Below are 25,874 nucleotides of genomic sequence, written 5' to 3'. Positions count from 1 at the left end.
CCTTTTTTAAAAAGGTGATAGAGTGGGTGACTGTATGGAACTTGTAGAACTAATGACATCAGTGCACTTTTGGTCAGCTGTACAAATTAATACATTTCATTAAGGGCATATTATTGGTTTCCACCACAGTTTTATAACATTCATATGAGCTTCCAATGGACTATTTCAAATTGATAATATCACCAGTAGAACTTGGGTGAATGTAAAACACAGCTTGTATCATATGAAGAAATCCTAAACAGTTTCATGGTGTTTACCCTATGTTTCAGGAGATGATCAGGAGTATTTCAAATGTAGAAATGTGTTGCTCATTACATCAAATGCTAAGATTGTAAAAGTTTTTTTCTACAGGTAAAACAGTTGAACAAGGGGGCACCCAGATTTGAACTAGGGACCTCTTGATCTGCAGTCAAATGCTCTACCACTGAGCTATACCCCCAGTTCTGAAAAGTTCACATTTATTAATTCAGTAATATGTACAAAGTGCAAGCAACATGCAATCACCATCAAAGCATGTGATTTGCATCATTTTCAGCCACCAAACCCTCCTTATAAGTATATGGGGTGCGAAGGATGTCCTTTATCTGCCTTGGTAAAATACAGTGAGGTTTCCATTGCAAGAATTCATACATTTCGTATCACATGTAGATCTTGGAACATGGAAAAAAATCTTTTGTCAAATGCACAAATTCTGCAAAATGTAACTGCTTCTCCCCTGCAGTTTGTTGATTTTGTGCTAAGCGCATAGTTAAACCCAATTGTTCATTGTTTTGTATATGAAATGATGATATATCCTATTGTTTCTTACAGTGCATTGGGTTGAAAAACATTTTAACAGGATCTATTGAAGAGGGTATATGGTTATGAAACAGGGACTTCTTGAACTACACTCCTACGCTCTACCACTGACATAAACCCTTGAATGTTGAAAACTGCCCTTTTTTAAAAAGGTGATAGAGTGGGTGACTCTATGGAACTTGTAGAACTAATGACATCAGTGCACTTCTGGTCAGCTGTACACATTAATACATTTCATTAAGGGCATATTATTGGTTTCCACCACAGTTTTATAACATTCATATGAGCTTCCAATGGACTATTTCAAACTGATCATATCACCAGTAGAACTTGGGTGAAAGTAAAACACAGCTTGTATCATATGAAGAAATCCTAAACAGCTTAATGGTGTTTACCCTATGTTTCAGGTGATGATCAGGAGTATTTGAAATGTAGAAATGTGTTGCTCATTACATAAAATGCTAAGATTGTAAATGTTTACTTCAATTTATTTAATTAAAAAATATTTCTACAGGTAAAACAGTTGGACAAGGGGGCACCCAGAATTGAACTAGGGACCTCTTGATCTGCAGTGAAATGCTCTACCCCAGCGCTATACCCCCATTTCTGAAATAGGCACCTTTATTTATTCAGTAATATGTACAAAGTGGAAGCAACATGCAATCACCATCAAAGCAATGCATTTTCAGCCACCAAACCCTCCTTATAAGTGTAAGGGTTACAAAAGATGTCCTTTATCTGCCTTGGTAAAATACAGTGAGGTTTCCATTGCATTAATTCATACATTTAGTATCACACGTAGATCTTGGAACATGGAAAAAAAAACTTTTGTCAAATGCACAAATTCTGCAAAACGTAACTGTTTCTCTACTGCATTTTGTTGATTTTGTGCTAAGAGCATAGTTAAACCCAATTGTTCATTGTTTTTTATATGAAATGATGATATATCTTATTGTTTCTTACAGTGCATTGAGTTAAAAAATACATTTTAACAGGATCTATTGAAGAGGGTATATGGTTATGAAACAGGAACTTCTTGAAAAGCACTCCTACGCTCTACCACTGACATAAACCCTTGAATGCTGAAAACTGCCCTTTTTTAAAAAGGTATTAGCGTGGGTGACTGTATGGAACTTGTAGAACTAATGACATCAGTGCACTTCTGGTCAGCTGTACAAATTAATACATTTCATTAAGGGCATATTATTGGTTTCCACCACAGTTTTATAACATTCATATGAGCTTCCAATGGACTATTTCAAACTAATCATATCACCAGTAGAACTTGGGTGAATGTAAAACACAGCTTGTATCATATGAAGAAATCCTAAACAGCTTAATGGTGTTTACCCTATGTTTCAGGTGATGATCAGGAGTATTTGAAATGTAGAAATGTGTTGCTCATTACATAAAATGCTAAGATTGTAAATGTTTACTTCAATTTATTTAATTAAAAAAATATTTCTACAGGTAAAACAGTTGGACAAGGGGGCACCCAGATTTGAACTAGGGACCTTTTGATTTGCAGTGAAATGCTCTACCCCTGAGTTATACCCCCATTTCTGAAATGTTCACCTTTATTTATTCAGTAATATGTACAAAGTGGAAGCAGCATGCAATCACCATCAAAGCAATGCATGTTCAGCCACCATACCCTCCTTATAAGTATATGGGGTACAAAAGATGTCCTTTATCTGCCTTGGTAAATACAGTGAGGATTCAATTTCAAGAGTTCGTACATTTCGTATCACATGTAGATCTTGGAACATGGAAAAAAAACTTTTGTCAAATGCACAAATTCTGCAAAACGTAACTGCTTCTCTACTGCATTTTCTTGATCTTGTGCTAAGAGCATAGTTAAACCCAATTGTTCATTGTTTTGTATATGAAATGATGATATATCTTATTTTTTCTTACAGTGCATTGGGTTAAAAAATACATTTTAACAGGATCTATTGACAAGGGTATATGGTTATGAAACAGGGACTTCTTGAAAAGCACTCCTACGCTCTTGTACTGAGTTAAACCCTTGAATGCTGAAAACTGCCCTTTTTTAAAAAGGTGATAGAGTGGGTGACTGTATGGAACTTGTAGAACTAATGACATCAGTGCACTTTTGGTCAGCTGTACAAATTAATACATTTCATTAAGGGCATATTATTGGTTTCCACCACAGTTTTATAACATTCATATGAGCTTCCAATGGACTATTTCAAACTGATAATATCACCAGTAGAACTTGGGTGAATGTAAAACACAGCTTGTATCATATGAAGAAATCCTAAACAGTTTCATGGTGTTTACCCTATGTTTCAGGAGATGATCAGGAGTATTTCAAATGTAGAAATGTGTTGCTCATTACATCAAATGCTAAGATTGTAAAAGTTTTTTTCTACAGGTAAAACAGTTGAACAAGGGGGCACCCAGATTTGAACTAGGGACCTCTTGATCTGCAGTCAAATGCTCTACCACTGAGCTATACCCCCAGTTCTGAAAAGTTCACATTTATTAATTCAGTAATATGTACAAAGTGCAAGCAACATGTAATCACCATCAAAGCAATGCATTTCCAGCCACCAAACCCTCCTTATAAGTATATGGGGTGCGAAGGATGTCCTTTATCTGCCTTGGTAAAATACAGTGAGGTTTCCATTGCAAGAATTTATACATTTCGTATCACATGTAGACCTTGGAACATGGAAAAAACATCTTTTGTCAAATGCACAAATTCTGCAAAATGTAACTGCTTCTCTCCTGCAGTTTGTTGATTTTGTGCTAAGCGCATAGTTAAACCCAATTGTTCATTGTTTTGTATATGAAATGATGATATATCCTATTGTTTCTTACAGTGCATTGGTTTGAAAAACATTTTAACAGGATCTATTGAAAAGGGTATATGATTATGAAACAGGGACTTCTTGAAAAGCACTCCTATGCTCTACCACTGACATAAACCCTTCAATGTTGAAAACTGCCTTTTTTTAAAAAGGTGATAGAGTGGGTGACTGTATGGAACTTGTAGAACTAATGACATCAGTGCACTTATGGTCAGCTGTACAAATTAATACATTTCATTAAGGGCATATTATTGGTTTCCACCACAGTTTTATAACATTCATATGAGCTTCCAATGGACTATTTCAAACTAATCATATCACCAGTAGAACTTGGGTGAATGTAAAACACAGCTTGTATCATTTGAAGAAATCCTAAACAGCTTAATGGTGTTTACCCTATGTTTCAGGTGATGATCAGGAGTATTTCAAATGTAGAAATGTGTTGCTGATTACATAAAATGCTAAGATTGTAAATGTTTACTTCAATTTATTTAATTAAAAAAATATTTCTACAGGTAAAACAGTTGGACAAGGGGGCACCTAGATTTGAACTGGGGACCTTTTGATCTACAGTGAAATGCTCTACCCGTGAGCTATACCCCCATTTCTGAAATGTGCACCTTTATTTATTCAGTAATATGTACAAAGTTGAAGCAACATGCAATCACCATCAAATCAAGGCATTTTCAGCCACCAAACCCTCCTTATAAGTATAAGGGGTACAAAAGATGTCCTTTATCTGCCTTGGTAAAATACAGTGAGGTTTCCATTGCAAGAATTCCTACATTTCGTATCACGTGTAGATCTTGGAACATGGAAAACAAACTTTTGTCAAATGCACAAATTCTGCAAAACGTAACTGTTTCTCTACTGCATTTTGCTGATTTTGTGCTAAGAGCATAGTTAAACCCAATTGTTCATTGTTTTGTATATGAAATGATGATATATCTTATTGTTTCTTACAGTGCATTGTGTTAAAAAATACATTTTAACAGGATCTATTGAAGAGGGTATATGGTTATGAAACAGGAACTTCTTGAACTACACTCCTACGCTCTACCACTGACATAAACCCTTCAATGTTGAAAACAGCCCTTTTTTAAAAAGGTGATAGAGTGGGTGACTCTATGGAACTTGTAGAACTAATGACATCAGTGCACTTCTGGTCAGCTGTACAAATTAATACATTTCATTAAGGGCACTTTATTGGTTTCCACCACAGTTTTATAACATTCATATGAGCTTCCAATGGACTATTTCAAACTGATCATATCACCAGTAGAACTTGGGTGAATGTAAAACACAGCTTGTATCATATGAAGAAATCCTAAACAGCTTAATGGTGTTTACCCTATGTTCAGGTGATGATCAGGAGTATTTCAAATTTAGAAAAGTGTTGCTCATTACATAAAATGCTAAGATTGTAAATGTTTACTTCAATTTATTTAATTGATAAATATTTATACAGGTAAAACAGTTGGACAAGGGGGCACCCAGATTTGAACTAGGGACCTCTTGATCTGCAGTGAAATGCTCTACCCCTGAGCTATAACCCCATTTCTGAAATGTTCATCTTTATTTATTCAGTAATATGTACAAAGTGGAAGCAACATGCAATCACCATCAAAGCAATTCATTTTCAGCCACCAAACCCTCATTATATGTATAAGGGGTACAAAAGATGTCCTTTATCTGCCTTGGTAAAATACAGTGAGGTTTCCATTGCAAGAATTCATACATTTCGTATCACATGTAGATCTTGGAACATGGAAAAAAAAACTTTTGTCAAATGCACAAATTCTGCAAAACGTAACTGTTTCTCTACTGCATTTTGTTGATTTGGTGCCAAGAGCATAGTTAAACCCAATTGTTCATTGTTTTGTATATGAAATTATGATATATCTTATTGTTTCTTACAGTGCATTGGGTTAAAACATACATTTTAACAGGATCTATTGAAGAGGATATATGGTCATGAAACAGGAACTTCTTGAAAAGCACTCGTACGCTCTATCACTGACATAAACCCTTGAATGCTGAAAACTGCCCTTTTTTAAAAAGGTGATAGAGTGGGTGTCTGTATGGAACTTGTAGAACTAATGACATCAGTGCACTTTTGGTCAGCTGTACAAATTAATACATTTCACTAAGGGCATATTATATTGGTTTCCACCACAGTTTTATAGCATTCATATGAGCTTCCAATGGACTATTTCAAACTGATAATATCACCAGTAGAACGTGGGTGAATGTAAAACACAGCTTGTATCATATGAAGAAATCCTAAACAGCTTAATGGTGTTTACCCTATGTTTCAGGTGATGATCAGGAGTATTTCAAAGGTAGAAATGTGTTGCTCATTACATAAAATGCTAAGATTGTAAATGTTTACTTCAATCTATTTAATTAAAAAAAAATTTCTACAGGTAAAACAGTTGGACAAGGGGGAACCTAGATTTGAACTGGGGACCTTTTGATCTGCAGTGAAATGCTCTACCCCTGAGCTATACCCCCATTTCTTAAATGTGCACCTTTATTTATTCAGTAATATGGACAAAGTTGAAGCAACATGCAATCACCATCAAATCAATGCATTTTCAGCCACCAAACCCTCCTTATAAGTATAAGGGGTACAAAAGATGTCCTTTATCTGCCTTGGTAAAATACAGTGAGGTTTCCATTGCAAGAATTCCTACATTTCGTATCACATGTAGATCTTGGAACATGGAAAACAAACTTTTGTCAAATGCACAAATTCTGCAAAACATAACTGTTTCTCTACTGCATTTTGCTGATTTTGTGCTAAGAGCATAGTTAAAACCAATTGTTCATTGTTTTGTATATGAAATGATGATATATCTTATTGTTTCTTACAGTGCATTGTGTTAAAAAATACATTTTAACAGGATCTATTGAAGAGGGTATATGGTTATGAAACATGAACCTCTTGAAAAGCCCTCCTACGCTCTACCACTGACATAAACCCTTGAATGCTGAAAACTGCCCTTTTTTAAAAAGGTGATAGAGTGGTTGACTGTATGGAACTTGTAGAACTAATGACATCAGTGCACTTCTGGTCAGCTGTACAAATTAATACATTTCATTAAGGGCATATTATTGGTTTCCACCACAGTTTTATAACATTCATATGAGCTTCCAATGGACTATTTCAAACTGATCATATCACCAGTAGAACTTGGGTGAATGTAAAACACAGCTTGTATCATATGAAGAAATCCTAAACAGCTTAATGGTGTTTACCCTATGTTCAGGTGATGATCAGGAGTATTTCAAATTTAGAAAAGTGTTGCTCATTACATAAAATGCTAAGATTGTAAATGTTTACTTCAATTTATTTCATTGATAAATATTTATACAGGTAAAACAGTTGGACAAGGGGGCACCCAGATTTGAACTAGGGAACTCTTGATCTGCAGTCAAATGCTCTACCACTGAGCTATACTCCCAGTTCTGAAACGTTCACCTTTATTAATTCAGTAATATGTACAAAGTGCAAGCAACATGCAATCACCATCAAAGCAATGCATTTTCAGCCACCAAACCCTCCTTATGAGTATATGGGGTGCGAAGGATGTCCTTTATCTGCCTTGGTAAAATACAGTGAGGTTTCCATTGCAAGAATTCATACATTTCGTATCACATGTAAATCTTGGAACATGGGAAAAAAATCTTTTGTCAAATGCACAAATTCTGCAAAATGTAACTGCTTCTCTACTGCAGTTTGTTGATTTTGTGCTAAGCGCATAGTTAAACCCAATTGTTCATTGTTTTGTATATGAAATGATGATATATCCTATTGTTTCTTACAGTGCATTGGGTTGAAAAACATTTTAACAGGATCTATTGAAGAGGGTATATGGAAATGAAACAGGGACTTCTTGAAAAGCACTCCTACGCTCTACCACTGAAATAAACCCTTGAATGCTGAAAACTGCCCTTTTTTAAAAAGGTGATAGAGTGGGTGACTGTATGGAACTTGTAGAACTAATGACATCAGTGCACTTCTGGTCAGCTGTACAAATTAATACATTTCATTAAGGGCATATTATTGGTTTCCACCACACTTTTATAACATTCATATGAGCTTCCAATGGACTATTACAAACTAATCATATCACCAGTAGAACTTGGGTGAATGTAAAACACAGCTTGTATCATATGAAGAAATCCTAAACAGCTTAATGGTGTTTACCCTATGTTTCAGGTGATGATCAGGAGTATTTCAAATGTAGAAATGTGTTGCTCATTACATCAAATGCTAAGATTGTAAATGTTTTTTTTTCTACAGGTAAAACAGTTGGATAAGGGGGCACCCAGATTTGAACTAGGGACCTTTTGATCTACAGTGAAATGCTCTACCCCTGAGCTATACCCCCATTTCTGAAATAATCACCTTTATTTATTCAGTAATATGTACAAAGTGGAAGCAACATGCAATCACCATCAAAGCAATGCATGTTCAGCCACCAAACCCTCCTTATAAGTATCAGGGGTGCGAAGGATGTCCTTTATCTGCCTTGGTAAAATACATTGAGGTTTCCATTGCAAGAATTCCTACATTTCGTATCACATGTAGATCTTGGAACATAGAAAAAAACTTTTGTCAAATTCACAAATTATGCAAAACGTAACTGTTTCTCTACTGCATTCTCTTGATCTTGTGCTAAGAGCATAGTTAAACCTAATTGTTCATTGTTTTGTATATGAAATGATGATATATCTTATTTTTTCTTACAGTGCATTGGGTTAAAAAATACATTTTAACAGGATCTATTGAAGAGGGTATATGGTTATGAAACAGGGACTTCTTGAAAAGCACTCCTACGCTCTTGTACTGAGTTAAACCCTTGAATGCTGAAAACTGCACTTTTTTAAAAAGGTGATAGAGTGGGTGACTGTATGGAACTTGTAGAACTAATGACATCAGTGCACTTCTGGTCAGCTGTACAAATTAATACATTTCATTAAGGGCATATTATTGGTTTCCACCACAGTTTCATAGCATTCATATGAGCTTCCAATGGACTATTTCAAACTGATAATATCACCAGTAGAACTTGGGTGAATGTAAAACACAGCTTGTATCATATGAAGAAATCCTAAACAGTTTCATGGTGTTTACCCTATGTTTCAGGAGATGATCAGAAGTATTTCAAATGTAGAAATGTGTTGCTCATTACATCAAATGCTAAGATTGTAAATGTTTTTTTCTATAGGTAAAACAGTTGAACAAGGGGGCACCCAGATTTGAACTAGGTACCTCTTGATCTGCAGTCAAATGCTCTACCACAGAGCTATACTCCCAGTTCTGAAAAGTTCACCTTTATTAATTCAGTAATATGTACAAAGTGCAAGCAACATGCAATCACCATCAAAGCAATGCATTTTCAGCCACCAAACCCTCCTTATAAGTATATGAGATGCGAAGGATGTCCTTTATCTACCTTGGTAAAATACAGTGAGGTTTCCATTGCAAGAATTCATACATTTCGTATCACATGTAGATCTTGGAACATGGAAAAAAAATCTTTTGTCAAATGCACAAATTCTGCAAAATGTAACTGCTTCACTACTGCAGTTTGTTGATTTTGTGCTAAGAGCATAGTTAAACCCAATTGTTCATTGTTTTGTATATGAAATGATGATATATCCTATTGTTTCTTACAGTGCATTGGGTTGAAAAACATTTTAACAGGATCTATTGAAGAGGGTATATGGTTATGAAACAGGGACTTCTTGAAACGCACTCCTACGCTCTACCACTGACATAAACCCTTGAATGCTGAAAACTGCCCTTTTTTAAAAAGGTGATAGAGTGGGTGACTGTATGGAACTTGTAGAACTAATGACATCAGTGCACCTCTGGTCATTTGTACAAATTAATACATTTCATTAAGGGCATATTATTGGTTTCCACCACAGTTTTATAACATTCATATGAGCTTCCAATGGACTATTTCAAACTGATAATATCACCAGTAGAACTTGGGTGAATGTAAAACACAGCTTGTATCATATGACGAAATCCTAAACAGTTTCATGGTGTTTACCCTATGTTTCAGGAGATGATCAGGAGTATTTCAAATGTAGAAATGTGTTCCTCATTACATCAAATGCTAAGATTGTAAATGTTTTTTTTCTACAGGTAAAACAGTTGAACAAGGGGGCACCCAGATTTGAACTAGAGACCACTTGATCTGCAGTCAAATGCTGTACCACTGAGCTATGCCCCCAGTTCTGAAAAGTTCACCTTTATTAATTCAGGAATATGAACAAAGTGGAAGCAACATGCAATCACCCTCAAAGCAATGCATTTTCAGCCACCAAACCCTCCTTATAAGTGTAAGGGGTACAAAAGATGTCCTTTATCTGCCTTGGTAAAATACAGTGAGGTTTCCATTGCAAGAATTCATACATTTCGTATCACATGTAGATCTTGGAACATGGAAAAAAAAACTTTTGTCAAATGCACAAATTCTGCAAAACGTAACTGCTTCTCTACTGCAGTTTGTTGATTTTGTGCTAAGAGCATAGTTAAACCCAATTGTTCATTGTTTTTTATATGAAATGATGATATATCCTATTGTTTCTTAAAGTGCATTGGGTTGAAAAACATTTTAACAGGATCTATTGACGAGGGTATATGGTTATGAAACAGGGACTTCTTGAACTACACTCCTACGCTCTACCACTGACATAGACCCTTGAATGCTGAAAACTGCCCTTTTTTAAAAAGGTGATAGAGTGGGTGACTGTATGGAACTTGTAGAACTAATGACATCAGTGCACTTCTGGTCAGCTGTACAAATTAATACATTTCATTAAGGGCATATTATTGGTTTCCACCACAGTTTTATAACATTCATATGAGCTTCCAATGGACTATTTCAAACTGATCATATCACCAGTAGAACTTGGGTGAATGTAAAACACAGCTTGTATCATATGAAGAAATCCTAAACAGCTTAATGGTGTTTACCCTATGTTCAGGTGATGATCAGGAGTATTTCAAATTTAGAAAAGTGTTGCTCATTACATAAAATGCTAAGATTGTAAATGTTTACTTCAATTTATTTAATTGATAAATATTTATACAGGTAAAACCGTTGGACAAGGGAGCACCCAGATTTGAACTAGGAACCTCTTGATCTGCAGTGAAATGCTCTACCCCTGAGCTATAACCCCATTTCTGAAATGTTCACCTTTATTTATTCAGTAATATGTACAAAGTGGAAGCAACATGCAATCACCATCAAAGCAATTCATTTTCAGCCACCAAACCCTCATTACATGTATAAGGGGTACAAAAGATGTCCTTTATCTGCCTTGGTAAAATACAGTGAGGTTTCCATTGCAAGAATTCATACATTTCGTATCACATGTAGATCTTGGAACATGGAAAAAAAAACTTTTGTCAAATGCACAAATTCTGCAAAACGTAACTGCTTCTCTACTGCAGTTTGTTGATTTTGTGCTAAGAGCATAGTTAAACCCAATTGTTCATTGTTTTTTATATGAAATGATGATATATCCTATTGTTTCTTACAGTGCATTGGGTTGAAAAACATTTTAACAGGATCTATTGATGAGGGTATATGGTTATGAAACAGGAACTTCTTGAATTGTACTCCTACGCTCTACCACTGAGTTAAACCCTTGAATGCTGAAAACTGGCCTTTTTTAAAAAGGTGATAGAGTGGGTGACTGTATGGAACTTGTAGAACTAATGACATCACTGCACTTTTGGTCAGCTGTACAAATGAATACATTTCATTAAGGGCATAATATTGGTTTCCACCACAGTTTTATAACATTCATATGAGCTTCCAATGGACTATTTCAAACTGATAATATCACCAGTAGAACTTGGGTGAATATAGAACACAGCTTGTATCATTTGAAGTAATCCTAAACAGCTTAATGGTGTTTACCCTATGTTTCAGGTGATGATCAGGAGTATTTCAAATGTAGAAATGTGTTGCTCATTACATCAAATGCTAAGATTGTAAATGTTTTTTTCTATAGGTAAAACAGTTGACCAAGGGGGCACCCAGATTTGAACTAGGGAACTCTTGATCTGCAGTCAAATGCTCTACCACTGAGCTATACTCCCAGTTCTGAAACATTCACCTTTATTAATTCAGTAATATGTACAAAGTGCAAGCAACATGCAATCACCATCAAAGCAATGCATTTTCAGCCACCAAACCCTCCTTATAAGTATATGGGGTGCGAAGGATGTCCTTTATCTTCCTTGGTAAAATACAGTGAGGTTTCCATTGCAAGAATTCATACATTTCGTATCACATGTAAATCTTGGAACATGGGAAAAACATCTTTTGTCAAATGCACAAATTCTGCAAAATGTAACTGCTTCTCTACTGCAGTTTGTTGATTTTGTGCTAAGCGCATAGTTAAACCCAATTGTTCATTGTTTTGTATATGAAATGATGATATATCCTATTGTTTCTTACAGTGCATTGGGTTGAAAAACATTTTAACAGGATCTATTGAAGAGGGTATATGGTTATGAAATAGGGACTTCTTGAAAAGCACTCCTACGCTCTACCACTGAAATAAACCCTTGAATGCTGAAAACTGCCCTTTTTTAAAAAGGTGATAGAGTGGGTGACTGTATGGAACTTGTAGAACTAATGACATCAGTGCACTTCTGGTCAGCTGTACAAATTAATACATTTCATTAAGGGCATATTATTGGTTTCCACCACACTTTTATAACATTCATATGAGCTTCCAATGGACTATTACAAACTAATCATATCACCAGTAGAACTTGGGTGAATGTAAAACACAGCTTGTATCATATGAAGAAATCCTAAACAGCTTAATGGTGTTTACCCTATGTTTCAGGTGATGATCAGGAGTATTTCAAATGTAGAAATGTGTTGCTCATTACATCAAATGCTAAGATTGTAAATGTTTTTTTTCTACAGGTAAAACAGTTGGATAAGGGGGCACCCAGATTTGAACTAGGGACCTTTTGATCTACAGTGAAATGCTCTACCCCTGAGCTATACCCCCATTTCTGAAATGATCACCTTTATTTATTCAGTAATATGTACAAAGTGGAAGCAACATGCAATCACCATCAAAGCAATGCATGTTCAGCCACCAAACCCTCCTTATAAGTATCAGGGGTGCGAAGGATGTCCTTTATCTGCCTTGGTAAAATACAGTGAGGTTTCCATTGCAAGAATTCCTACATTTCGTATCACATGTAGATCTTGGAACATAGAAAAAAACTTTTGTCAAATTCACAAATTCTGCAAAACGTAACTGTTTCTCTACTGCATTTTCTTGATCTTGTGCTAAGAGCATAGTTAAACCCAATTGTTCATTGTTTTGTATATGAAATGATGATATATCTTATTTTTTCTTACAGTGCATTGGGTTAAAAAATACATTTTAACAGGATCTATTGACAAGGGTATATGGTTATGAAACAGGGACTTCTTGAAAAGCACTCCTACGCTCTTGTACTGAGTTAAACCCTTGAATGCTGAAAACTGCCCTTTTTTAAAAAGGTGATAGAGTGGGTGACTGTATGGAACTTGTAGAACTAATGACATCAGTGCACTTTTGGTCAGCTGTACAAATTAATACATTTCATTAAGGGCATATTATTGGTTTCCACCACAGTTTTATAACATTCATATGAGCTTCCAATGGACTATTTCAAATTGATAATATCACCAGTAGAACTTGGGTGAATGTAAAACACAGCTTGTATCATATGAAGAAATCCTAAACAGTTTCATGGTGTTTACCCTATGTTTCAGGAGATGATCAGGAGTATTTCAAATGTAGAAATGTGTTGCTCATTACATCAAATGCTAAGATTGTAAAAGTTTTTTTCTACAGGTAAAACAGTTGAACAAGGGGGCACCCAGATTTGAACTAGGGACCTCTTGATCTGCAGTCAAATGCTCTACCACTGAGCTATACCCCCAGTTCTGAAAAGTTCACATTTATTAATTCAGTAATATGTACAAAGTGCAAGCAACATGCAATCACCATCAAAGCATGTGATTTGCATCATTTTCAGCCACCAAACCCTCCTTATAAGTATATGGGGTGCGAAGGATGTCCTTTATCTGCCTTGGTAAAATACAGTGAGGTTTCCATTGCAAGAATTCATACATTTCGTATCACATGTAGATCTTGGAACATGGAAAAAAATCTTTTGTCAAATGCACAAATTCTGCAAAATGTAACTGCTTCTCCCCTGCAGTTTGTTGATTTTGTGCTAAGCGCATAGTTAAACCCAATTGTTCATTGTTTTGTATATGAAATGATGATATATCCTATTGTTTCTTACAGTGCATTGGGTTGAAAAACATTTTAACAGGATCTATTGAAGAGGGTATATGGTTATGAAACAGGGACTTCTTGAACTACACTCCTACGCTCTACCACTGACATAAACCCTTGAATGTTGAAAACTGCCCTTTTTTAAAAAGGTGATAGAGTGGGTGACTCTATGGAACTTGTAGAACTAATGACATCAGTGCACTTCTGGTCAGCTGTACACATTAATACATTTCATTAAGGGCATATTATTGGTTTCCACCACAGTTTTATAACATTCATATGAGCTTCCAATGGACTATTTCAAACTGATCATATCACCAGTAGAACTTGGGTGAATGTAAAACACAGCTTGTATCATATGAAGAAATCCTAAACAGCTTAATGGTGTTTACCCTATGTTTCAGGTGATGATCAGGAGTATTTGAAATGTAGAAATGTGTTGCTCATTACATAAAATGCTAAGATTGTAAATGTTTACTTCAATTTATTTAATTAAAAAATATTTCTACAGGTAAAACAGTTGGACAAGGGGGCACCCAGAATTGAACTAGGGACCTCTTGATCTGCAGTGAAATGCTCTACCCCAGCGCTATACCCCCATTTCTGAAATAGGCACCTTTATTTATTCAGTAATATGTACAAAGTGGAAGCAACATGCAATCACCATCAAAGCAATGCATTTTCAGCCACCAAACCCTCCTTATAAGTGTAAGGGTTACAAAAGATGTCCTTTATCTGCCTTGGTAAAATACAGTGAGGTTTCCATTGCATTAATTCATACATTTAGTATCACACGTAGATCTTGGAACATGGAAAAAAAAACTTTTGTCAAATGCACAAATTCTGCAAAACGTAACTGTTTCTCTACTGCATTTTGTTGATTTTGTGCTAAGAGCATAGTTAAACCCAATTGTTCATTGTTTTTTATATGAAATGATGATATATCTTATTGTTTCTTACAGTGCATTGAGTTAAAAAATACATTTTAACAGGATCTATTGAAGAGGGTATATGGTTATGAAACAGGAACTTCTTGAAAAGCACTCCTACGCTCTACCACTGACATAAACCCTTGAATGCTGAAAACTGCCCTTTTTTAAAAAGGTATTAGCGTGGGTGACTGTATGGAACTTGTAGAACTAATGACATCAGTGCACTTCTGGTCAGCTGTACAAATTAATACATTTCATTAAGGGCATATTATTGGTTTCCACCACAGTTTTATAACATTCATATGAGCTTCCAATGGACTATTTCAAACTAATCATATCACCAGTAGAACTTGGGTGAATGTAAAACACAGCTTGTATCATATGAAGAAATCCTAAACAGCTTAATGGTGTTTACCCTATGTTTCAGGTGATGATCAGGAGTATTTGAAATGTAGAAATGTGTTGCTCATTACATAAAATGCTAAGATTGTAAATGTTTACTTCAATTTATTTAATTAAAAAAATATTTCTACAGGTAAAACAGTTGGACAAGGGGGCACCCAGATTTGAACTAGGGACCTTTTGATTTGCAGTGAAATGCTCTACCCCTGAGTTATACCCCCATTTCTGAAATGTTCACCTTTATTTATTCAGTAATATGTACAAAGTGGAAGCAGCATGCAATCACCATCAAAGCAATGCATGTTCAGCCACCATACCCTCCTTATAAGTATATGGGGTACAAAAGATGTCCTTTATCTGCCTTGGTAAATACAGTGAGGATTCAATTTCAAGAGTTCGTACATTTCGTATCACATGTAGATCTTGGAACATGGAAAAAAAACTTTTGTCAAATGCACAAATTCTGCAAAACGTAACTGCTTCTCTACTGCATTTTCTTGATCTTGTGCTAAGAGCATAGTTAAACCCAATTGTTCATTGTTTTGTATATGAAATGATGATATATCTTATTTTTTCTTACAGTGCATTGGGTTAAAAAATACATTTTAACAGGATCTATTGACAAGGGTATATGGTTATGAAACAGGGACTTCTTGAAAAGCACTCCTACGCTCTTGTACTGAGTTAAACCCTTGAATGCTGAAAACTGCCCTTTTTTAAAAAGGTGATAGAGTGGGTGACTGTATGGAACTTGTAGAACTAATGACATCAGTGCACTTTTGGTCAGCTGTACAAATTAATACATTTCATTAAGGGCATATTATTGGTTTCCACCACAGTTTTATAACATTCATATGAGCTTCCAATGGACTATTTCAAACTGATAATATCACCAGTAGAACTTGGGTGAATGTAAAACACAGCTTGTATCATATGAAGAAATCCTAAACAGTTTCATGGTGTTTACCCTATGTTTCAGGAGATGATCAGGAGTATTTCAAATGTAGAAATGTGTTGCTCATTACATCAAATGCTAAGATTGTAAAAGTTTTTTTCTACAGGTAAAACAGTTGAACAAGGGGGCACCCAGATTTGAACTAGGGACCTCTTGATCTGCAGTCAAATGCTCTACCACTGAGCTATACCCCCAGTTCTGAAAAGTTCACATTTATTAATTCAGTAATATGTACAAAGTGCAAGCAACATGTAATCACCATCAAAGCAATGCATTTCCAGCCACCAAACCCTCCTTATAAGTATATGGGGTGCGAAGGATGTCCTTTATCTGCCTTGGTAAAATACAGTGAGGTTTCCATTGCAAGAATTTATACATTTCGTATCACATGTAGACCTTGGAACATGGAAAAAACATCTTTTGTCAAATGCACAAATTCTGCAAAATGTAACTGCTTCTCTCCTGCAGTTTGTTGATTTTGTGCTAAGCGCATAGTTAAACCCAATTGTTCATTGTTTTGTATATGAAATGATGATATATCCTATTGTTTCTTACAGTGCATTGGTTTGAAAAACATTTTAACAGGATCTATTGAAAAGGGTATATGATTATGAAACAGGGACTTCTTGAAAAGCACTCCTATGCTCTACCACTGACATAAACCCTTCAATGTTGAAAACTGCCTTTTTTTAAAAAGGTGATAGAGTGGGTGACTGTATGGAACTTGTAGAACTAATGACATCAGTGCACTTATGGTCAGCTGTACAAATTAATACATTTCATTAAGGGCATATTATTGGTTTCCACCACAGTTTTATAACATTCATATGAGCTTCCAATGGACTATTTCAAACTAATCATATCACCAGTAGAACTTGGGTGAATGTAAAACACAGCTTGTATCATTTGAAGAAATCCTAAACAGCTTAATGGTGTTTACCCTATGTTTCAGGTGATGATCAGGAGTATTTCAAATGTAGAAATGTGTTGCTGATTACATAAAATGCTAAGATTGTAAATGTTTACTTCAATTTATTTAATTAAAAAAATATTTCTACAGGTAAAACAGTTGGACAAGGGGGCACCTAGATTTGAACTGGGGACCTTTTGATCTACAGTGAAATGCTCTACCCGTGAGCTATACCCCCATTTCTGAAATGTGCACCTTTATTTATTCAGTAATATGTACAAAGTTGAAGCAACATGCAATCACCATCAAATCAAGGCATTTTCAGCCACCAAACCCTCCTTATAAGTATAAGGGGTACAAAAGATGTCCTTTATCTGCCTTGGTAAAATACAGTGAGGTTTCCATTGCAAGAATTCCTACATTTCGTATCACGTGTAGATCTTGGAACATGGAAAACAAACTTTTGTCAAATGCACAAATTCTGCAAAACGTAACTGTTTCTCTACTGCATTTTGCTGATTTTGTGCTAAGAGCATAGTTAAACCCAATTGTTCATTGTTTTGTATATGAAATGATGATATATCTTATTGTTTCTTACAGTGCATTGTGTTAAAAAATACATTTTAACAGGATCTATTGAAGAGGGTATATGGTTATGAAACAGGAACTTCTTGAACTACACTCCTACGCTCTACCACTGACATAAACCCTTCAATGTTGAAAACAGCCCTTTTTTAAAAAGGTGATAGAGTGGGTGACTCTATGGAACTTGTAGAACTAATGACATCAGTGCACTTCTGGTCAGCTGTACAAATTAATACATTTCATTAAGGGCACTTTATTGGTTTCCACCACAGTTTTATAACATTCATATGAGCTTCCAATGGACTATTTCAAACTGATCATATCACCAGTAGAACTTGGGTGAATGTAAAACACAGCTTGTATCATATGAAGAAATCCTAAACAGCTTAATGGTGTTTACCCTATGTTCAGGTGATGATCAGGAGTATTTCAAATTTAGAAAAGTGTTGCTCATTACATAAAATGCTAAGATTGTAAATGTTTACTTCAATTTATTTAATTGATAAATATTTATACAGGTAAAACAGTTGGACAAGGGGGCACCCAGATTTGAACTAGGGACCTCTTGATCTGCAGTGAAATGCTCTACCCCTGAGCTATAACCCCATTTCTGAAATGTTCATCTTTATTTATTCAGTAATATGTACAAAGTGGAAGCAACATGCAATCACCATCAAAGCAATTCATTTTCAGCCACCAAACCCTCATTATATGTATAAGGGGTACAAAAGATGTCCTTTATCTGCCTTGGTAAAATACAGTGAGGTTTCCATTGCAAGAATTCATACATTTCGTATCACATGTAGATCTTGGAACATGGAAAAAAAAACTTTTGTCAAATGCACAAATTCTGCAAAACGTAACTGTTTCTCTACTGCATTTTGTTGATTTGGTGCCAAGAGCATAGTTAAACCCAATTGTTCATTGTTTTGTATATGAAATTATGATATATCTTATTGTTTCTTACAGTGCATTGGGTTAAAACATACATTTTAACAGGATCTATTGAAGAGGATATATGGTCATGAAACAGGAACTTCTTGAAAAGCACTCGTACGCTCTATCACTGACATAAACCCTTGAATGCTGAAAACTGCCCTTTTTTAAAAAGGTGATAGAGTGGGTGTCTGTATGGAACTTGTAGAACTAATGACATCAGTGCACTTTTGGTCAGCTGTACAAATTAATACATTTCACTAAGGGCATATTATATTGGTTTCCACCACAGTTTTATAGCATTCATATGAGCTTCCAATGGACTATTTCAAACTGATAATATCACCAGTAGAACGTGGGTGAATGTAAAACACAGCTTGTATCATATGAAGAAATCCTAAACAGCTTAATGGTGTTTACCCTATGTTTCAGGTGATGATCAGGAGTATTTCAAAGGTAGAAATGTGTTGCTCATTACATAAAATGCTAAGATTGTAAATGTTTACTTCAATCTATTTAATTAAAAAAAAATTTCTACAGGTAAAACAGTTGGACAAGGGGGAACCTAGATTTGAACTGGGGACCTTTTGATCTGCAGTGAAATGCTCTACCCCTGAGCTATACCCCCATTTCTTAAATGTGCACCTTTATTTATTCAGTAATATGGACAAAGTTGAAGCAACATGCAATCACCATCAAATCAATGCATTTTCAGCCACCAAACCCTCCTTATAAGTATAAGGGGTACAAAAGATGTCCTTTATCTGCCTTGGTAAAATACAGTGAGGTTTCCATTGCAAGAATTCCTACATTTCGTATCACATGTAGATCTTGGAACATGGAAAACAAACTTTTGTCAAATGCACAAATTCTGCAAAACATAACTGTTTCTCTACTGCATTTTGCTGATTTTGTGCTAAGAGCATAGTTAAAACCAATTGTTCATTGTTTTGTATATGAAATGATGATATATCTTATTGTTTCTTACAGTGCATTGTGTTAAAAAATACATTTTAACAGGATCTATTGAAGAGGGTATATGGTTATGAAACATGAACCTCTTGAAAAGCCCTCCTACGCTCTACCACTGACATAAACCCTTGAATGCTGAAAACTGCCCTTTTTTAAAAAGGTGATAGAGTGGTTGACTGTATGGAACTTGTAGAACTAATGACATCAGTGCACTTCTGGTCAGCTGTACAAATTAATACATTTCATTAAGGGCATATTATTGGTTTCCACCACAGTTTTATAACATTCATATGAGCTTCCAATGGACTATTTCAAACTGATCATATCACCAGTAGAACTTGGGTGAATGTAAAACACAGCTTGTATCATATGAAGAAATCCTAAACAGCTTAATGGTGTTTACCCTATGTTCAGGTGATGATCAGGAGTATTTCAAATTTAGAAAAGTGTTGCTCATTACATAAAATGCTAAGATTGTAAATGTTTACTTCAATTTATTTCATTGATAAATATTTATACAGGTAAAACAGTTGGACAAGGGGGCACCCAGATTTGAACTAGGGAACTCTTGATCTGCAGTCAAATGCTCTACCACTGAGCTATACTCCCAGTTCTGAAACGTTCACCTTTATTAATTCAGTAATATGTACAAAGTGCAAGCAACATGCAATCACCATCAAAGCAATGCATTTTCAGCCACCAAACCCTCCTTATGAGTATATGGGGTGCGAAGGATGTCCTTTATCTGCCTTGGTAAAATACAGTGAGGTTTCCATTGCAAGAATTCATACATTTCGTATCACATGTAAATCTTGGAACATGGGAAAAAAATCTTTTGTCAAATGCACAAATTCTGCAAAATGTAACTGCTTCTCTACTGCAGTTTGTTGATTTTGTGCTAAGCGCATAGTTAAACCCAATTGTTCATTGTTTTGTATATGAAATGATGATATATCCTATTGTTTCTTACAGTGCATTGGGTTGAAAAACATTTTAACAGGATCTATTGAAGAGGGTATATGGAAATGAAACAGGGACTTCTTGAAAAGCACTCCTACGCTCTACCACTGAAATAAACCCTTGAATGCTGAAAACTGCCCTTTTTTAAAAAGGTGATAGAGTGGGTGACTGTATGGAACTTGTAGAACTAATGACATCAGTGCACTTCTGGTCAGCTGTACAAATTAATACATTTCATTAAGGGCATATTATTGGTTTCCACCACACTTTTATAACATTCATATGAGCTTCCAATGGACTATTACAAACTAATCATATCACCAGTAGAACTTGGGTGAATGTAAAACACAGCTTGTATCATATGAAGAAATCCTAAACAGCTTAATGGTGTTTACCCTATGTTTCAGGTGATGATCAGGAGTATTTCAAATGTAGAAATGTGTTGCTCATTACATCAAATGCTAAGATTGTAAATGTTTTTTTTTTCTACAGGTAAAACAGTTGGATAAGGGGGCACCCAGATTTGAACTAGGGACCTTTTGATCTACAGTGAAATGCTCTACCCCTGAGCTATACCCCCATTTCTGAAATAATCACCTTTATTTATTCAGTAATATGTACAAAGTGGAAGCAACATGCAATCACCATCAAAGCAATGCATGTTCAGCCACCAAACCCTCCTTATAAGTATCAGGGGTGCGAAGGATGTCCTTTATCTGCCTTGGTAAAATACATTGAGGTTTCCATTGCAAGAATTCCTACATTTCGTATCACATGTAGATCTTGGAACATAGAAAAAAACTTTTGTCAAATTCACAAATTATGCAAAACGTAACTGTTTCTCTACTGCATTCTCTTGATCTTGTGCTAAGAGCATAGTTAAACCTAATTGTTCATTGTTTTGTATATGAAATGATGATATATCTTATTTTTTCTTACAGTGCATTGGGTTAAAAAATACATTTTAACAGGATCTATTGAAGAGGGTATATGGTTATGAAACAGGGACTTCTTGAAAAGCACTCCTACGCTCTTGTACTGAGTTAAACCCTTGAATGCTGAAAACTGCACTTTTTTAAAAAGGTGATAGAGTGGGTGACTGTATGGAACTTGTAGAACTAATGACATCAGTGCACTTCTGGTCAGCTGTACAAATTAATACATTTCATTAAGGGCATATTATTGGTTTCCACCACAGTTTCATAGCATTCATATGAGCTTCCAATGGACTATTTCAAACTGATAATATCACCAGTAGAACTTGGGTGAATGTAAAACACAGCTTGTATCATATGAAGAAATCCTAAACAGTTTCATGGTGTTTACCCTATGTTTCAGGAGATGATCAGAAGTATTTCAAATGTAGAAATGTGTTGCTCATTACATCAAATGCTAAGATTGTAAATGTTTTTTTCTATAGGTAAAACAGTTGAACAAGGGGGCACCCAGATTTGAACTAGGTACCTCTTGATCTGCAGTCAAATGCTCTACCACAGAGCTATACTCCCAGTTCTGAAAAGTTCACCTTTATTAATTCAGTAATATGTACAAAGTGCAAGCAACATGCAATCACCATCAAAGCAATGCATTTTCAGCCACCAAACCCTCCTTATAAGTATATGAGATGCGAAGGATGTCCTTTATCTACCTTGGTAAAATACAGTGAGGTTTCCATTGCAAGAATTCATACATTTCGTATCACATGTAGATCTTGGAACATGGAAAAAAAATCTTTTGTCAAATGCACAAATTCTGCAAAATGTAACTGCTTCACTACTGCAGTTTGTTGATTTTGTGCTAAGAGCATAGTTAAACCCAATTGTTCATTGTTTTGTATATGAAATGATGATATATCCTATTGTTTCTTACAGTGCATTGGGTTGAAAAACATTTTAACAGGATCTATTGAAGAGGGTATATGGTTATGAAACAGGGACTTCTTGAAACGCACTCCTACGCTCTACCACTGACATAAACCCTTGAATGCTGAAAACTGCCCTTTTTTAAAAAGGTGATAGAGTGGGTGACTGTATGGAACTTGTAGAACTAATGACATCAGTGCACCTCTGGTCATTTGTACAAATTAATACATTTCATTAAGGGCATATTATTGGTTTCCACCACAGTTTTATAACATTCATATGAGCTTCCAATGGACTATTTCAAACTGATAATATCACCAGTAGAACTTGGGTGAATGTAAAACACAGCTTGTATCATATGACGAAATCCTAAACAGTTTCATGGTGTTTACCCTATGTTTCAGGAGATGATCAGGAGTATTTCAAATGTAGAAATGTGTTCCTCATTACATCAAATGCTAAGATTGTAAATGTTTTTTTTCTACAGGTAAAACAGTTGAACAAGGGGGCACCCAGATTTGAACTAGAGACCACTTGATCTGCAGTCAAATGCTGTACCACTGAGCTATGCCCCCAGTTCTGAAAAGTTCACCTTTATTAATTCAGGAATATGAACAAAGTGGAAGCAACATGCAATCACCCTCAAAGCAATGCATTTTCAGCCACCAAACCCTCCTTATAAGTGTAAGGGGTACAAAAGATGTCCTTTATCTGCCTTGGTAAAATACAGTGAGGTTTCCATTGCAAGAATTCATACATTTCGTATCACATGTAGATCTTGGAACATGGAAAAAAAAACTTTTGTCAAATGCACAAATTCTGCAAAACGTAACTGCTTCTCTACTGCAGTTTGTTGATTTTGTGCTAAGAGCATAGTTAAACCCAATTGTTCATTGTTTTTTATATGAAATGATGATATATCCTATTGTTTCTTACAGTACATTGGGTTGAAAAACATTTTAACAGGATGTATTGACGAGGGTATATGGTTATGAAACAGGGACTTCTTGAACTGCACTCCTACGCTCTACCATTGAGTTAAACCCTTGAATGCTGAAAACTGCCCTTTTTTAAAAAGGTGATAGAGTGGGTGACTGTATGGAACTTGTAGAACTAATGACATCAGTGCACTTCTGGTCAGCTGTACAAATTAATACATTTCATTAAGAGCATATTATTGGTTTCCACCACAGTTTTATAACATTCAAATGATCTTCCAATGGACTATTTCAAACTGATAATATCACCAGTAGAACTTGGGTGAATGTAAAACACAGCTTGTATCATATGAAGAAATCTTAAACAGTTTCATGGTGTTTACCCTATGTTTCAGGAGATGATCAGGAGTATTTCAAATGTAGAAATGTGTTGCTCATTACATAAAATGCTAAGATTGTAAATGTTTTCTTCAATTTATTTAATTAAAATAATATTTCTACAGGTAAAACAGTTGAACAAGGGGGCACCCAGATTTGAACTAGGGACCTCTTGATCTGCAGTCAAATGCTCTACCGCTGAGCTATACCCCCAGTTCTGAAAAGTTCACCTTTATTAATTCAGTAATATGTACAAAGTGCAAGCAACATGCAATCACCATCAAAGCAAAGCATTTTCAGCCACCAAACCCTCCTTATAAGTATATGCGGTGCGAAGGATGTCCTTTATCTGCCTTGGTAAAATACAGTGAGGTTTCCATTGCAAGAATTCATACATTTCGTATCACATGTAGATCTTGGAACATGGAAAAAAAAATGTTTGTCAAATGCACAAATTCTGCAAAACGTAACTGCTTCTCTACTGCAGTTTGTTGATTTTGTGCTAAGAGCATAGTTAAACCCAATTGTTCATTGTTTTTTATATGAAATGATGATATATCCTATTGTTTCTTACAGTACATTGGGTTGAAAAACATTTTAACAGGATGTATTGACGAGGGTATATGGTTATGAAACAGGCACTTCTTGAACTGCACTCCTACGCTCTACCATTGAGTTAAACCCTTGAATGCTGAAAACTGCCCTTTTTTAAAAAGGTGATAGAGTGGGTGACTGTATGGAACTTGTAGAACTAATGACATCAGTGCAATTTTGGTCAACTGTACAAATGAATACATTTCATTAAGGGCATATCATTGGTTTCCACCACAGTTTTATAACATTCATATGAGCTTCCAATGGACTATTTCAAACTGATAATATCACCAGTAGAACTTGGGTGAATGTAAAACACAGCTTGTATCATATGAAGAAATCCTAAACAGTTTCATGGTGTTTACCCTATGTTTCAGGAGATGATCAGGAGTATTTCTAATGTGGAAATATGTTGCTCATTACATAAAATGCTAAGATTGTAAATGTTTTCATCAATTTATTTAATTAAAAACATATTTCTACAGGTAAAACAGTTGAACAAGGGGGCACCCAGATTTGAACTAGGGACCTCTTGATATGCAGTCAAATGCTCTACCACTGAGCTATATCCCCAGTTCTTAAAAGTTCACCTTTATTAATTCAATAATATGTACAAAGTGCAAGCAACATGCAATCACCATCAAAGCATGTGATTTGCATCATATTCAGCCACCAACCCTCCTTATAAGTATATGAGGTGCGAAGGATGTCCTTTATCTGCCTTGGTAAAATACAGTGAGGTTTCCATTGCAAGAATTCATACATTTCGTATCACATGTAGATCTTGGAACATGGAAAAAAAATCTTTTGTCAAATGCACAAATTCTGCAAAATGTAACTGCTTCTCTACTGCAGTTTGTTGATTTTGTGCTAAGAGCATAGTTAAACCCAATTGTACATTGTTTTGTATATGAAATTATGATATATCCCATTGTTTCTTACAGTGCACTGGGTTGAAAAACAGTTTAACAGGATCTATTGAAGAGGTATATGGTTATGAAACAGGGACCTCTTGAAAAGCACTCCTACGCTCTACCACTGACATAAACCCTTGAATGCTGAAAACTGCCCTTTTTTAAAAAGGTGATAGAGTGGGTGACTGTATGGAACGTGTAGAACTAATGACATCAGTGCACTTCTGGTCAGCTGTACAAATTAATACATTTCATTAAGGGCATGTTATTGGTTTCCACCACAGTTTTATAACATTCATATGAGCTTCCAATGGACTATTTCAAACTAATCATATCACCAGTAGAACTTGGTTGAATGTAAAACACAGCTTGTATCATATGAAGAAATCCTAAACAGCTTAATGGTGTTTACCCTATGTTTCAGGTGATGATCAGAAGTATTCCAAATGTAGAAATGTGTTGCTCATTACATAAAATGCTAAGATTGTAAATGTTTACTTCAATTTATTTAATTAAACAAATTTTTCTACAGGTAAAACAGTTGAACA

General features: G+C 35.3%; 5 non-coding genes across 5 annotated transcripts; all 5 read right to left on the bottom strand.

The window, feature by feature from the left end:
• Positions 1-367: 367 nt before the first annotated feature.
• On the bottom strand, positions 368-439 carry TRNAC-GCA (transfer RNA cysteine (anticodon GCA)). Its single transcript has one exon. It is a non-coding gene; the product is annotated as a tRNA-Cys (tRNA).
• Positions 440-3,212: 2,773 nt separating this feature from the next.
• Positions 3,213-3,284, bottom strand: TRNAC-GCA (transfer RNA cysteine (anticodon GCA)). Its single transcript has one exon. It is a non-coding gene; the product is annotated as a tRNA-Cys (tRNA).
• Positions 3,285-13,554: 10,270 nt separating this feature from the next.
• On the bottom strand, positions 13,555-13,626 carry TRNAC-GCA (transfer RNA cysteine (anticodon GCA)). Its single transcript has one exon. It is a non-coding gene; the product is annotated as a tRNA-Cys (tRNA).
• Positions 13,627-16,399: 2,773 nt separating this feature from the next.
• TRNAC-GCA (transfer RNA cysteine (anticodon GCA)) lies at positions 16,400-16,471 on the bottom strand. The gene has a single exon. It is a non-coding gene; the product is annotated as a tRNA-Cys (tRNA).
• Positions 16,472-23,959: 7,488 nt separating this feature from the next.
• TRNAC-GCA (transfer RNA cysteine (anticodon GCA)) lies at positions 23,960-24,031 on the bottom strand. The gene has a single exon. It is a non-coding gene; the product is annotated as a tRNA-Cys (tRNA).
• Between the last annotated feature and the right edge of the window lie 1,843 nt (positions 24,032-25,874).

This window comes from Ambystoma mexicanum, unplaced genomic scaffold, assembly GCF_040938575.1.
Source record: "Ambystoma mexicanum isolate Mex_15411 unplaced genomic scaffold, UKY_AmexF1_1 Mex_scaf66, whole genome shotgun sequence".
In the NCBI taxonomy this organism is placed as follows: Eukaryota; Metazoa; Chordata; class Amphibia; order Caudata; family Ambystomatidae; genus Ambystoma; species Ambystoma mexicanum.
This window is presented reverse-complemented; position numbering and strand designations above follow the sequence as displayed.